Source organism: Ursus americanus, chromosome 11 (assembly GCF_024610735.1).
Source record: "Ursus americanus isolate L20-20 chromosome 11, mUrsAme1.1.p, whole genome shotgun sequence".
NCBI classification, from domain to species: Eukaryota; Metazoa; Chordata; class Mammalia; order Carnivora; family Ursidae; genus Ursus; species Ursus americanus.
Window position 1 is genome coordinate 27,769,495 of NC_142137.1, and position 13,158 is coordinate 27,782,652.

General features: G+C 43.7%; 1 long non-coding RNA gene across 1 annotated transcript; it reads left to right on the top strand.

Annotated features, from left to right (window-relative positions):
• Positions 1 to 7,066: 7,066 nt before the first annotated feature.
• Positions 7,067 to 12,844, top strand: LOC123792958 (uncharacterized). Its single transcript, XR_006779822.2, has 3 exons — positions 7,067 to 7,337; positions 7,896 to 8,124; positions 11,644 to 12,844. It is a non-coding gene; the product is annotated as an uncharacterized LOC123792958 (long non-coding RNA).
• The last annotated feature ends 314 nt before the right edge of the window (positions 12,845 to 13,158 follow it).

Genomic DNA, 13,158 nt, shown 5'->3' on the forward strand with positions numbered 1-13,158 from the left:
CTAGACACACAAGTCCCTTATTAGATATATGACTTGCAGATATTTTCTTGTATTCTGTGAGTTGTCTTTTCAGTTTCTTGATGATGTCCTTTGAAGTACTAAAACTTTAAATTTTGATGAAGTCCAATTTATCAGTTTTTTCTTTTGTTATCTTTTGGTGTCATATCTAAGAAATTATTGCCTATTCCAATGTCACAAAGACCTACTCCTGTGTTTTTCTTTGAAAAGTTTCAGAGTTTTAGCTCTTACATTTAGGTCTTTGATCCAGTTGAATTAATTTTGTATGGTGTGAGGTAGGGAGTCCAACTTCATTCTTTTGGATATGGATATCCAGTGTCCCATCACCATTTGCTGAAAAGACTATTCCTTTCCAATTGAATGGTCTTTCACCCTAGTCAAAAATCAATTGGCAGTAAATATAAGGTTTTATTTCTAGACTCTTGATTCTATTCCATTGACTTATATGTCTTTCCTTATGCCAGTACCACAATGTCTTGATTACTGTAGCTCTGTAATAAGTTTTGAAATGGAGAAATGTGAGTCTTCCAGCTTTATTCTTTTTCAGGTTTATTTTGGCCATTCTGGGTCTTTTGAATTTCCATATTAATTTTTAGGAGCAGCTTGCCAATATCTGCAAAGAAGTCGCCTATGATTTTGACAGGGATTGTGTCGAATCTGTAGATCAATTTGAAAAGTATTTCCATCTTAACAATTTTAAGGGTTTTTTTGTTTTTTGTTTTGTTTCTCCAAGGTTTTGTTTAAATTCCAGATAGTTAACATACAGTGTAATAATAGTTATTGGTTTCAGGTATAGAGTTTAGTGATTCAACATTTCCATACAATACTCAGTGCTCATCACAAGTACCCTCCTTAATCCCCACCACCTATTTAACCCATCACATCCCTGCACCGACCGCCCATAACCATAAATTTTTTCTCTGTAGTAGACTCTGTTTCTTGGTTTTCCTCTCTTTCTTTCCCCCCATATTCATTTGTTTTGTTTCTTAAATTCCACATATGAGTGAAATCATATGGTATTTCTCTTTTTCTGACTGACTTATTTAATTTAGTATAATACTCTCTAGCTCCATCCATGTCTTTGCAAATGGCAAGATTTCAACGATTTTAAGTTTTTAATCCATGAACATATGATATCTTTCCATTTACATAGGTCTTTTTTTAAAGAATATTTTATTTATTTGAGAGAGAGAGAAAATGAGTGGGGGAGGGGCAGAAGGAGAGGAGAGAGAGAATCTCAAGCAGACTCTGAGCTGAGCATGGAGCCCAACACTGGGCTCAATCCCATGATCCTGAGATTATGAACTGAGCTGAAATCAAGAGTTGGGCGCTCAACTGACTGAGCCACCAGGTACCCTGATGTAGGTCTTTAATTTCTTTCAAAGATGTTTGTAGTTTTCAGTGCAGAAGTCTTGTATTTCTTTTGTTAAGTCCTAATTATTTTATTATTTTGGTACTATTGTAAGTAGAATTCTTTTCTTTGTTTCATTTTTGGTTGCTCATTGTAAATATTGTATAGAAATACGATTATATTTGTTTTTTGTTTTTCAAAAGATTTCTTTATTTGAGAGAGAATGTGTGCAAGTGGGGGAAAGAGCAGTGGGAGAAGGAGGGGGAGAGAAGCAGACTTCCTGCTGAGCTTGGAGCCCAAGGCAGGGCTCAATCTCATGACCCTGAGATCATGACCTGAACCAAAATCAAGAGTTGGACACTTAAACAACTGAGCCACCCAGTGCCCTAAAATTTATATTTGTACATTGATCTTGTATTCTGCAAACTAGCAGAACCTGCTTATTAGTTCTAATAGTTTTTTAGTGGCTTCCTTAGGATGTCTACATGCAAGATCACATCATCAGTTAATAGATAGTTTTACTTCTTCCTTTCTAATCTGGATGCCTTCTATTTGTTATTCTTGCTTAATTGCCTTGGTTATAATGTCCTGCACTATGTTGAATAGAAGTGGGGTCTTGTTCCTCATCTTAGGGGAAAAACACCCAGTCTTTTACTTTAAGTATAATGGTAGCTGTGGGTTTTTTTGTAGATGCACTCTATCTGGTTGAGTAAATTCCTTTCTGTTCCTAGTTTGTTGAGTGTTTTTATCATGAAGGGGTCTTGAATTTTATCAAATGCTTTTCTGCATCTATTGAGAAGATCCTGTGGGGTCTGACCTTTATTCTATCAATGTGATGTATTTTGGATGTTTTGTATGTTAAGCCAATCTTGCAGTCATGGGATAAATCCTACTTGGTCATTGTGTATAGTCCTACAAGACAAATCTGAGCCTCTAAATTCTGCTTTTCAAAGACAGAAGAATCAAAAGGTGAATATTTTCATTACAAACATGGTTATTAATATTACAAGCAAAATTCACTATAAGGATCCCTAAAATAGTTGGCAACTTTAGATATTAGATCATTCCACTTCCAAAAATATTATTTGTACATAACCTTCCAGGAACACAATGATCCTTTCAAAGAAGGCTCACCTTCTTTGGTTATTGGTCACATTATAAAATGAGAGAAATGGGAAAGCTAATATTTGGATTTCTTTTAGAGGTAAAACTCTGATCTAATATTGACGATTAGCCAACTCGGTCCCTATTTTATCATTTAGCAGAAACATGAAAATACAATATTTTTGGTTCCCTCAAACCTGTTCAGAAGAACAAAAACCTTTGGGTTAGAAACTACAAACACCTTTTGAAATAAATGTTATTAATGGAACTCCTGTGACTTTTATTATATCCTTATTTTTGGTTAGTTAGTCTCTCTGCTTTTGCACAAACTTAGATGCTTTGAAATAATATTGCATTGTTCCAACAATCTGGCAGGCGTGGAGTTTTCAGACAAGGAGACATTTATGGCCAGCTGAGGCAGGGCAATCAGTGTTCTGAATCTTGAGGTTTCAAGTTAGATGTAGAGACTATAACAGACTCTTTTTACTCCTGGCTCAGTGTTAAAAACTTGGAGCAGATTCCAATTTCCACTGGTAGTCTTTTGTTGAACAGTTCAACCTTTATGACATGTGATGGTTGGAATAATCCTCCCCTTCTACAAAACTTTTTAAATAGCTTGGGTTTTGTTTTTTGTTGTTAGATTGTTGCAAAGGGAGCACATGAGGGTTTGAATGTCTTTGGATGTCTTCGTTTAATGAGCTAGGTGGAGTTTAGAACAGAGTTAGAGGGGGATTTGCTACAGTTCACAAAATTCTGACCAATTTTAAGTCACAATTACCTCCAAACTTCTCCTTCACCAAGCTGTTGCTAGAATCACTAACAAGCAAACTGTTTGGAAGATCAGCTTCATTCCGTACCAGTGAGGTCAGTAAAAAGCATTAAATGGCTCAAAGGAAACAGGAGGATGTTATCCCCCAAGCCCCAAGGGCATATTTGTGGGTATTGACTATATCTAACTGCTACCCATCTTCCATTCAGAAGGGCCAGGCTTGCCCTTCTTCTTCTCATTCACACTTAGTTAAAAATAAATTTAACCAACAGGAAATACCAGACAACATACATCCCGTTCACTCTTTCAGAAATTATTTATTGAAAGTATAGGATGTGCTAGGCCATAGGGACACATCTATGAACTAGACGTGTTCCTGCCTTGATGGAGTTTGAAGTATTTTACTGGAAAAGACAAACAAAAAACATGATGACAAAAGTAAGCAAATGAAATTATTACAAATCCTAGTAATCTTTTGTAAGATCTATGAAAGAAATATACCCTGGTCTGGGATAGAGAATATCAAGGAACCACCTTCATTGTATGAGGTGGTCAAGGAGGCATCTCTGAGGAAGTGGTATGTTAGCTGAGATCTGTGGGGCAAGGAGTTAGTCATTTAAACAGCAGGGTGAACAGAGCTCTAGAGAGAAGGAATAGTGCATGTAAAGGCCCAGAGCCTGGAACAAGGCTTACCTGTTGTAGTAATGAGAGAAGGCCAGCCTGGCTGGAAGGCAGTGAGCAAGGGAGCATGGCGTCAGAGGGAGTCTAAGGTTAGTGGGAAGCCAGATCATGCTTAGCTCCTTTAAGCAGCTGTATTAGTTTGCTAGGGCTGTAGGATATGTGTTTTGTTCCCTATGCCTCTAAGCAATTAACTCAGTTCTGACACTATTTATCTGGAGGCAGCATCGGATCCTACAGGTTAAGGACTCAGTCCTATAAGACTGCCCCATCCCTTCATCCTCCAGATGCCAACTGCCAAGTCCAAGCTGTCACCTGTGCTTCTGACCAACTTGGCTATAGATCGGAGGTTCGAACGACCCCCTCCTTAGGTATGATTAATTTAGAGTGGCTAGAGTGGCTCACAGAACTCAGAAACATTTTACTGACGAGAACACTGGTTTACTATAAAAGTGTGTAACTCAGGAACAGCCAGATGGAAGAGATGTGTAGGGCAACGTATGGGGAAAGGGCACGGACAGTCCCTGCTGTCTGGGTGCACCACTCTTCCCAAATATCCACGTGTTCATCAACCTGGAAGCTCTCTGAACGTGGTCCTTTTCTTCGTTACTTAGGTATGATTGATTGAACCATTGGCCGTGGGCATCATTTTAACTTAATTACCTCTTTAAAGGCCTACCTCCAAATACAGTTACATTCTGAAATACTGGGGTATTGAAACGCAAGACAGCAGGCCCAAAATGGAATTGCTTGCGCTAAGCCTCGCATCACCAAACCAAGACTTGACTTAATTACAGTTTCATCTCTCCCAGAAATGGAAATTTAAACCAATCGGGAATTGCCTGATCAGCGCTAGTTTGGTGATTTGCCTGATAGGCCCCTGCCGTCCCCTAAAGGAGAGTAACCTTGTAACAACCAACCGCCTTTGTGCCTAGTACAACCTCCGTGTTCCGCCCCCTTGTGGCTGTGAAAGTCGTTTGTGCGGCAACTCAGGGTTCCTTTCTCTTTGCGAGATGGATGCTGCCCAAGTTGAGTTGCTATTTGCTTAAATAAACCCTTAAAATTTTTAGTATGCCTCACTTTATCTTTCAACAGGGGGCTAAGGTTATGAATTTTGGAGGGCACAATTCAGTCCATAACAGCATAACTGTAAGGATTTCAAATTTGCACTTAAGAGCAGTGGAAAACCACTGGAGAGTTTGGGGCTATGCTGAAGGGGATGTGGCAGATGCTTCTAGATATTAATTTTTTGCCAACAAAACCTTGTTTTTTGCTCAAGGCATCGATGTGTTCAGCCAAAAATGCAAACTGACTGGTTCTCCTGGCACAAGGGGTGGCCATGTGACAGTGTTACAAGTGGCTAATGGATATAATTTGCAGGTCTACTGAGTGGAATTTAATAGTCTCAGGAAAGGCTATTGTTTTACTGATGAAAAGTTACGTTCCTTTGCCCTATACTCTTTCTTCTTTTTCCTATCTTGGAAAAGGATACGATGCCTGGAGGTGCAGCAGCCATCTTGTAACGATGAGGATGAAGGTTTTATGTTGAGGATATACAGCAGGAACATAGAAGGAGCTTGGTTTTCAGATGACACCTTTGAGCAGCTATGCAAGCTCTTATTAGACTCCCCCTACACTTTTTGCTACGTGAGAACAATCCCCTGCTTGTTTAAACCACGGCAGTAGGGATTCCTGTTACAGCTGAATGCACTCCTAACTGATACAGAGGGCTGGACCAGAAGAAGAATGCCAGTGTGGAGGCCCTGACCAGAGTCCAGAACCAGAGATAACAAGGACTTGGATTAGAATGGCAGACTTGGAGCAAAGTGGACAAATTCCAGATACAAGGTGCATTGCCTGAGCAACCCCCATGTGGACACCAAGAATTTTCCCATACTTATCAGGGCCACTGAGCCCAAACTTGCTTTATTTGGCCTTCTCTCAAAGTCTTGTAGCATGTGCTGCCTCAGTAAACATTTTTGGTGTACCTACTTTGTGCTGCTCTTGTAGTTTTGAGGAATTTTTCCCTGGCTACTCAAACGTACATTGACCAATTCTTCCTGGGAAGTCAGTTGTTTTCAAGCTTTATTCTATAATCCACAGTAATAAGTATGTTTTCTCATGGCCAGAACACATGTAACTGGGAAGAAAAAATATATATATATATGAGAAAGAGAGAGACATACAGACACACACATACGTACATACAGATATATAGCTGAAAAAAAAGGCTTACAAAGCAGTAATCAAAAATATATGCCACACCTTCTATTCTACTCCATTAAAAAAAGGATTCTGGTCACATGTACCACCCACTAAATTTGCTTTCATGATCCAGTGAGGAGTCAAGAACCATAGTTTGAAAACTTGATCTAAATTATTGTTTTGACATCTGTTCTTCACCACCTAGTGCCATCTCTTACCTTGATACTTGACTTTTCATGCCAATGTCTTGTCTTACCATCTGGACCATGATCTTCTCCCCACCTTGTTTTTGTCTCTGTCCATAGTGCCTAGCATTGTGCTAGGACTGTACATTCTTCGAGATCAAGAGCCATGCAATACGGAATTTTGGGTCTCCTTGATACTATAAACATGATAAACCATTCTTTCTGTTTGTCTGGGGTTGGGTAGGTGGTAGAAGTTAAAGGAAAATCTTGTTCCCAACAAAGGCCTCAGGCTGCTGTTCACATTTCTCTTTGTTAATCTCCCTCCTTTTAGGACTCAATGTTGTTATTATATCAAACCTTAGATTTCTGGTGCCTTTCTGAATGTTTAATGCATGGATTGGTTGATTTGGTAAGGTAACACACCCTAAAAGGCTAGCAGGATAAAAGCTAGGGCAGAAGGCTGTTCCTCTAGCTGGGAGATTTCAAGAAAACTAAGGGAAAAGGGCCATGACAAGGAGGAGGGGGACATTTGTGGGCAACGTTGTCCCACTATCATCGGAGCAGCCCATCTGCGTTTGAAGCTTTGGAGCGACTGAAGACAGGGAGGTCTGGGGAGGTTTCCTGGAACACGCGTACTTGCACAAGCTAGTGACCGCCAGACAGAAAACAACCTCATTTCTTGAGCAAAGTTCACTCTTCCTGTCTCATTTTCTCTGTATTTGCTGTCTTCATTTATTAACAGCAGACATGACTGTCTCCTGAGCTTCCGAATATCCCCACTCTGTGGGTGGGGAGTGGAAATCTCAGACTTGACATTCCTGGCTCACATGAGCAAGACCTGGCAGGCAGGCTATTGCTTCCTGTCACTTTGGCTCAAGGGAGGGTCCGGCCACTCTTGAGAGAGCCACCGTATTTGTTGCCTGCTAAGAAATTCCTTTGCCAATAAAAAAAACAAGGCAGCTTTAATTTGGCAGCCTGGAAAAAGTTCCAAGAAACACCGATGAGTGAAAAAAGCAAAGTGTAGACGGTATGTATAATATGCTAGCTAACCTCAGGGGGAGAAGATGGAAGGTTATTTATTTGTAAATGCATATTTGAATATATGTAGAATATCTCTGGGAGAACACACAACAGACTAGAACTGGTATTATGTTTGAGAGAACTGGGTGGCTGGGACATAGGCATGGGAGAAACTAATTTTTCATGTATATCCTTTCTGCATTTTGAATTTTTTTTTACCACGTATGTGTTTTAACCTATTGAAATAAATTATTTCCAATCAAAGCAATCTATGCAGCCCCTGAAAGTGATATTTATGAAACATGTATGATAACGTGTTTAAAATATTTTAAATAAACCATTATGGGTATGTATAAAACAAACAAAAGTAACAATAAGCAGTATCCCTGTGTATGTAGAAAAAGACTGGAAGGAGATACACTGTAAGTTTAATGGGGGTTTCTGAAACTAGAGGTATTCTCTCTTTTTTCCATTATTTCCAACTTTTTTGGTATGTTTTATTTCATAATGGCAAAAAAATAAACAAATCTTATAACTGAGAAAATAAATTGCTTTTCATTGCCAGGTGGCAGCAACTGAGCTGTCCGAGGGCTGACCTGTCCACATGGTCTTGTCTCCCCTTGTGGCGTGAAGGGTTCGACATGGACTAGAGAGGAGGCTGAGGTGAGAGGCAGAGGGCAGGGCCAAACAAAGACAAGACAGGAAGATTTCAGCAGCCTTCCCCTGAGGAATTTTCTTCATCTTCATCAACTTCATCCAGTGTGGGAGAGTCAGGCGTTTCTGGCTAGACACAGGTACTCCTTCAAGCTCTCTCTGTCTACAGTGCTCTCCCTCCTTGGATCACTGACTCAGATTCTAAGTTCTTTGTAGTTTGTCGCTCATAATTTCATACTTACCCTCTATACTGTCTACCAGTGTCCATTTTGATTCTCCACCTCCGGGTGGGTCTCCACCTGTAGGCCTGTCCCTGCCTGTGCTAAAAGTCCTTACCTCAACCGTCTCATATTGTCAGCTGCACCCGAGAGCACCTAGTGCATTCAGTGGGTTTGAATTGTACCTACGGCTCCCCGCCAACAAGCCTACTGGCTGCCGTGTACTCTTGTTAAGAGCACTCCCACTCACCCAGGGGTCTCCCAGCTCACCAGCCTTGAAGTCTCCCAGCCTTTAGTCCAATCCATCATTTTATTTTTAATTCATTTTTAATTTTTAAGTATGCTCTATGCCCAACGTGGGGCTTGAACTCTCGACCCTGAGATCAAGAGTTAGTGTTCTATAGACTGAGCCAGCCAGGCATGCCATCCGATCTACCATTTTAAAAGGAAAGTCTCACCAAGCAGCTCTCCTACTTAAATACTCCCCGCAGAGCTCCCTTTACATAAAATCCGAATTTCTTGTGTGGTAGAACAGGCTCTTCAGAGTATGTTCCCGGCTTGCCTCTCTGGCCCCATCCCCTACCACTGCCTGAATTACCTCAGGCTTCAGCTTCGTAATGTTCCTTGAACAAATATATTCTCTACAACTCTGTACCTGTTTCTTTTTTTAAAACATTTTATGTATTTATTTGACAGAAAGAGAGACAGCCAGCGAGAGAGGGAACACAAGCAGGGGGAGTGGGAGAGGAAGAAGCAGGCTCAGAGCAGAGGAGCCTGATGTGGGGCTCGATCCCAGAACGCTGGGATCACGCCCTGAGCCGAAGGCAGACGCTTAACGACTGAGCCACCCAGGCGCCCCTCTGTACCTGTTTCTAATACTTAGTGATCTCCTACTCAACCTCACAGAATTACCTGAATTATCACCTCCTCCCTGAAGCCTTCCCAACTTCCCCAGGAGGTTATCTGCAGCTCCCTTCTCTGTGTGCTTTGTCTAGGCCTTAATCCTTAATCCTTGCCACTACACAAGAACAAGGATTGTATATTATTATTTTCCATATTCCCTGAGCCTTCCTTGCACAATGCCCAGCACATAGCAGGTGCTCAAGACCTTGAATGAATTAATAAAAGGTTTGCATTTCTTCAGTATTCCTAGTATATTACTCTATCGCTCCCATGTTGTCCCATCTCTGGATGAGATGGAGCTGTGGCCTAGAGAAACGATTAGTAAAGAAAAGTTTCCTTCACCAGTTTCTCTGGCTTTTCCCCTTCAGCCCTTTACCCCTTATCTTTTCATCATCAGACTGGTCAGTGTGGGTGGTGGAATGCATAATAAAACACCTATGCCTTTGATTTGATTCTTCTGTTCTTAATTTTCATCCTACTCAACTCTGTTCTTTGTCAAGTTTTAATAAATAAGTGTGAATTCCCCTTGGCATCAGACTGCAAGTGGAGCAAGAGAACTATATTACAGTGAGGAATCTTCTGAGCAAACAGAGGAAAGGGGAGTGTGAAAATTGTGCTGGAAGGGAGATGCCTATCAGGCTCTTGGAAGAGAGTTGCCCATCCCCATCCTCTGGCTTTGATCTCCAGGGCTCCATTAGAACAAGGCATTAGCTTTAACCAGCTCTTTGTTTCTATGCCAGGAACGTATGCCAAGGGGTCCTACTTAGAAGTAATAAAGAATAACAACAACAAATTGCTGTCAGAGTCAGACATACACAACCTTAGGAGATGGGCCCTTATCTAGCAGAGATAAGAGGCGGGAACCACCTTGGCTGTGATCTAGAAACTGGGGAGGAGGTAATCCCTGAGCTTCCCCTGGAGCCACAGCCCCTGCTGACCAGAGAAGACCCAGGCCCAGGACCTCTTGAAGGCAGCCACTATCCCACTCCTCCAGAGAGAGACCAGCATGTAGGCAGGGTGGGGACAGTGGGTGGGAGCCACAGTCTTAGAAGTGAACAATACCAGTGTACCAAAGGGCACTCCCTGTCTCTAATCACTCCCTGTGTCCTCACCGCCCCCCCCCCCCCAACACACACACTCATGGTCACAGGCGTGCACTTTGTGAGTCTGTTTCACTGTCTGTGGCTGACTCAAGTACCAGGTTGTAATAGCCAGGCCTGTGGTCCTATGTAACATATATTCTATACCTCTATCTATGCATACATATGGGGCGGGAGAGAAAAAAATGAGAGTAACATTAATTTTTCTTAATCCAAGGTAACCTTTAGCAGACAAACCACACCGATGTCCAAAGGACATGTCTTTTCTAGCCCAGCAAAGACTAGTGTGACTTGAGCTTCCTCGTTCATTCCTAAACATCTGACGATTCATCCCGTCTAACCACCTCCATTTCCTCATCAAAACCTACTCGTCACTTTGTAGTGTGGCCCCTCCCCCACGTCTTTCCTGAGAAGACACCAGGACTCCTGAATCTTCTCAGACTATATCCTGTTTTCCTCTGGGAGAATAGTAGTGCCGTTCACAGAGCAAGGAGATCAGGGAAGATGGTCTCTCATTTACTGTCTGTGAAACCTTGGTCACTTTTGCTCATTTTGTGCACATCCTCTCCCCTCCTCCGGTCATCCTCTACTGAGTTGCCAAGGTCATGCTGAGACCACCTCCACGGGATCTCTCTAGCATCCACCAACCCTCTTCAACCTCACTGCCCTGACAGAGCACAAAAGTAGGAGTGGTGACGCAGTTATCGTCAATCCCAGCTTTTAAACCATGACCTTCTTCCTGTCTTCATTAACACAGCATTGAGTTGCTATGACAATTATCACAAACTGAGTGCCTTAAAACAACAGAAATGTGTTGTCTCATAGTTCTGGAGGCTAGAAGTCCAAAATCAAGGTGTTGGCAGGGTAGTTGCCTTTTAGAGGCTCTTAAGGAGGATCTGTTCCATGCGGTTTGCCCAGCTTCCGGTAGTTGCCAGCAATCCTGGGCATTCCTCGGTCGGTAGATGCAGCACTCATCTCTGCCTCTGTCTTCACAGGGCAGTCTCCTCTGTGCCCGTGGCTAGCTCTGTGTCTTTGCTTTCTCATAAAGACAACAGTCATTGGATTTAGGGCCCACCCTCCTGCGGTATGACTTCATCTTAACGAATAACATCTGCAAAGAGCCTATTTCCAAATAAGGTCACATTCTGAGGTTCCAGCGGACATGGACTTTTGGAGGACACTGTTCATCCCAGTACACAGTTTTCCCAGCTGTTTCATCTCACTCCACCCACACTTTCTCTTTGTCCCCCAAGGGACCTCCAGTTTCACTGTCTCCCTACTTTGTCCGAGTGTGTCAGTCTTCTGTTGACCTCCGTCTTTTCTATCCAGATTTGACCACACGGTTGACGACCTGAACCTCACCACCCTTCTCACAACTTCCTGTTGCTCACTCTGTAGTCTGCCTACATGGGGACACACAGGCTTCTCTCATTTGCAGAAGGAAACCGCGCACACCTGTGAGGACTCTGGCTGCAAGGCAACCTCTGTCTCCAGCGGCAGCTGGGTCTCCCGTACCAATCAGCAACCTTCAGTGACTCTTGCAAAATCTCCCCAAGCTCCACCTGACCGACCCTCCTTCTGTCTCAGGAACTGACTCCCTACTTCATCCAGAAAATTGAACCACGGAGCTTCAAGGACCTGAGCAACCTGCCCCCGCTCTGTTTTACCTACATTTACAACTAATCTCACCTCCTCTCCGCATGGCACATCGGCCCCATCTGCTCAGGCCAGTCCAGACCCCTGACAGCCCCTCTGGGAGCTGGCGCCGTCAGCCATCCGGGCACTCTCCTTCAGCCTGCACCCCTGCTCAAATCAGGTGGGTCTAAGAACATGCATCCTCCTCTCTCTGATCCTCCTTCTCTCTAGTTAATGCCTTCTCTCTCTCTTCTCTGTACCTCCCCCCACTCCCGAGTCTCTCTCTCTCTCCCTCATTAGCTGAGCTGCTTGAGTAATAGTGTCTGTGATCTACACACACCCTCCCTTTCCATCCCCTCAGAAGTCATTTGTCTCATAGAGCACCCCCAGGCCCCTCAACAGGACGCAGTCACTCCTCCCTCCCTCCTTCCTCTAAAACTCAAAGCTCTGTTTGTCCCTGTCCTGTTTGATGTCATCCTAGCTTCCAGATTCAGAGCAGGATGAATGTTCCAGGCATTGGATAACTCTCTGTGGCACAGGTAAAGGCTGTGAAAGCAGCCGGTTCTGGGCCGCATCGTGTTCCTCCAGGCCCAGTTAAAGTGTCCGTTTTCCTCTGCGTGGCTGGAGGGGTGGAGTGGGCCTCGTGGGCTGAGGGAGACAGAAACTTAACAGAACAAGTAAACACACCCCGTTTCCCAGGATCTCCCGCTGGCTGCTGCGGCCGCCACCTTCCATGTGCTTCCTGGGACGGGGGAAGGGGGAAGGGGGCTGAGAAGGCAGCGCTCCCACTGGTGCCAATACCCCGCCTAGCTCCCTTCTGACCTGATGTGCATGTGTGCAAGCTGGTATAGGCCGCGTGCGTCTCCCTGCACGGGCGGCTTTGTGGGCCCGGTCTTTGCCAGCCCACCTGCAGAGCGCAGCGGTGGGACAACCTCTTCTCTCCGCATCCGGGTCTCTGCGGTATTCTTTGGGGCCATATTCCCCACAGATTTTTTTTTTTTAAAGATTTTATATATTTGTTTGACAGAGATAGAGACAGCCAGCGAGAGAGGGAACACAAGCAGGGGGAGTGGGAGAGGAAGAAGCAGGCTCACAGCGGAGCTAGGAGCCCCATGCAGGGCTCGATCCCAGAATCCTGGGATCAGGCCCTGGGCCGAAGGCAGACGCTTAACGACTGCGCCACCCAGGCGCCCCTCCCCACAGATTGTTGAACACGTACCACCCGTGAGGCTCTGAGGTAGGTGTCTCACATACTACTTCCTCTAGTCCTCACAGCAACCCAGTGAGGTAGGTACTGTTGTTCCCATTTTACAGGTGA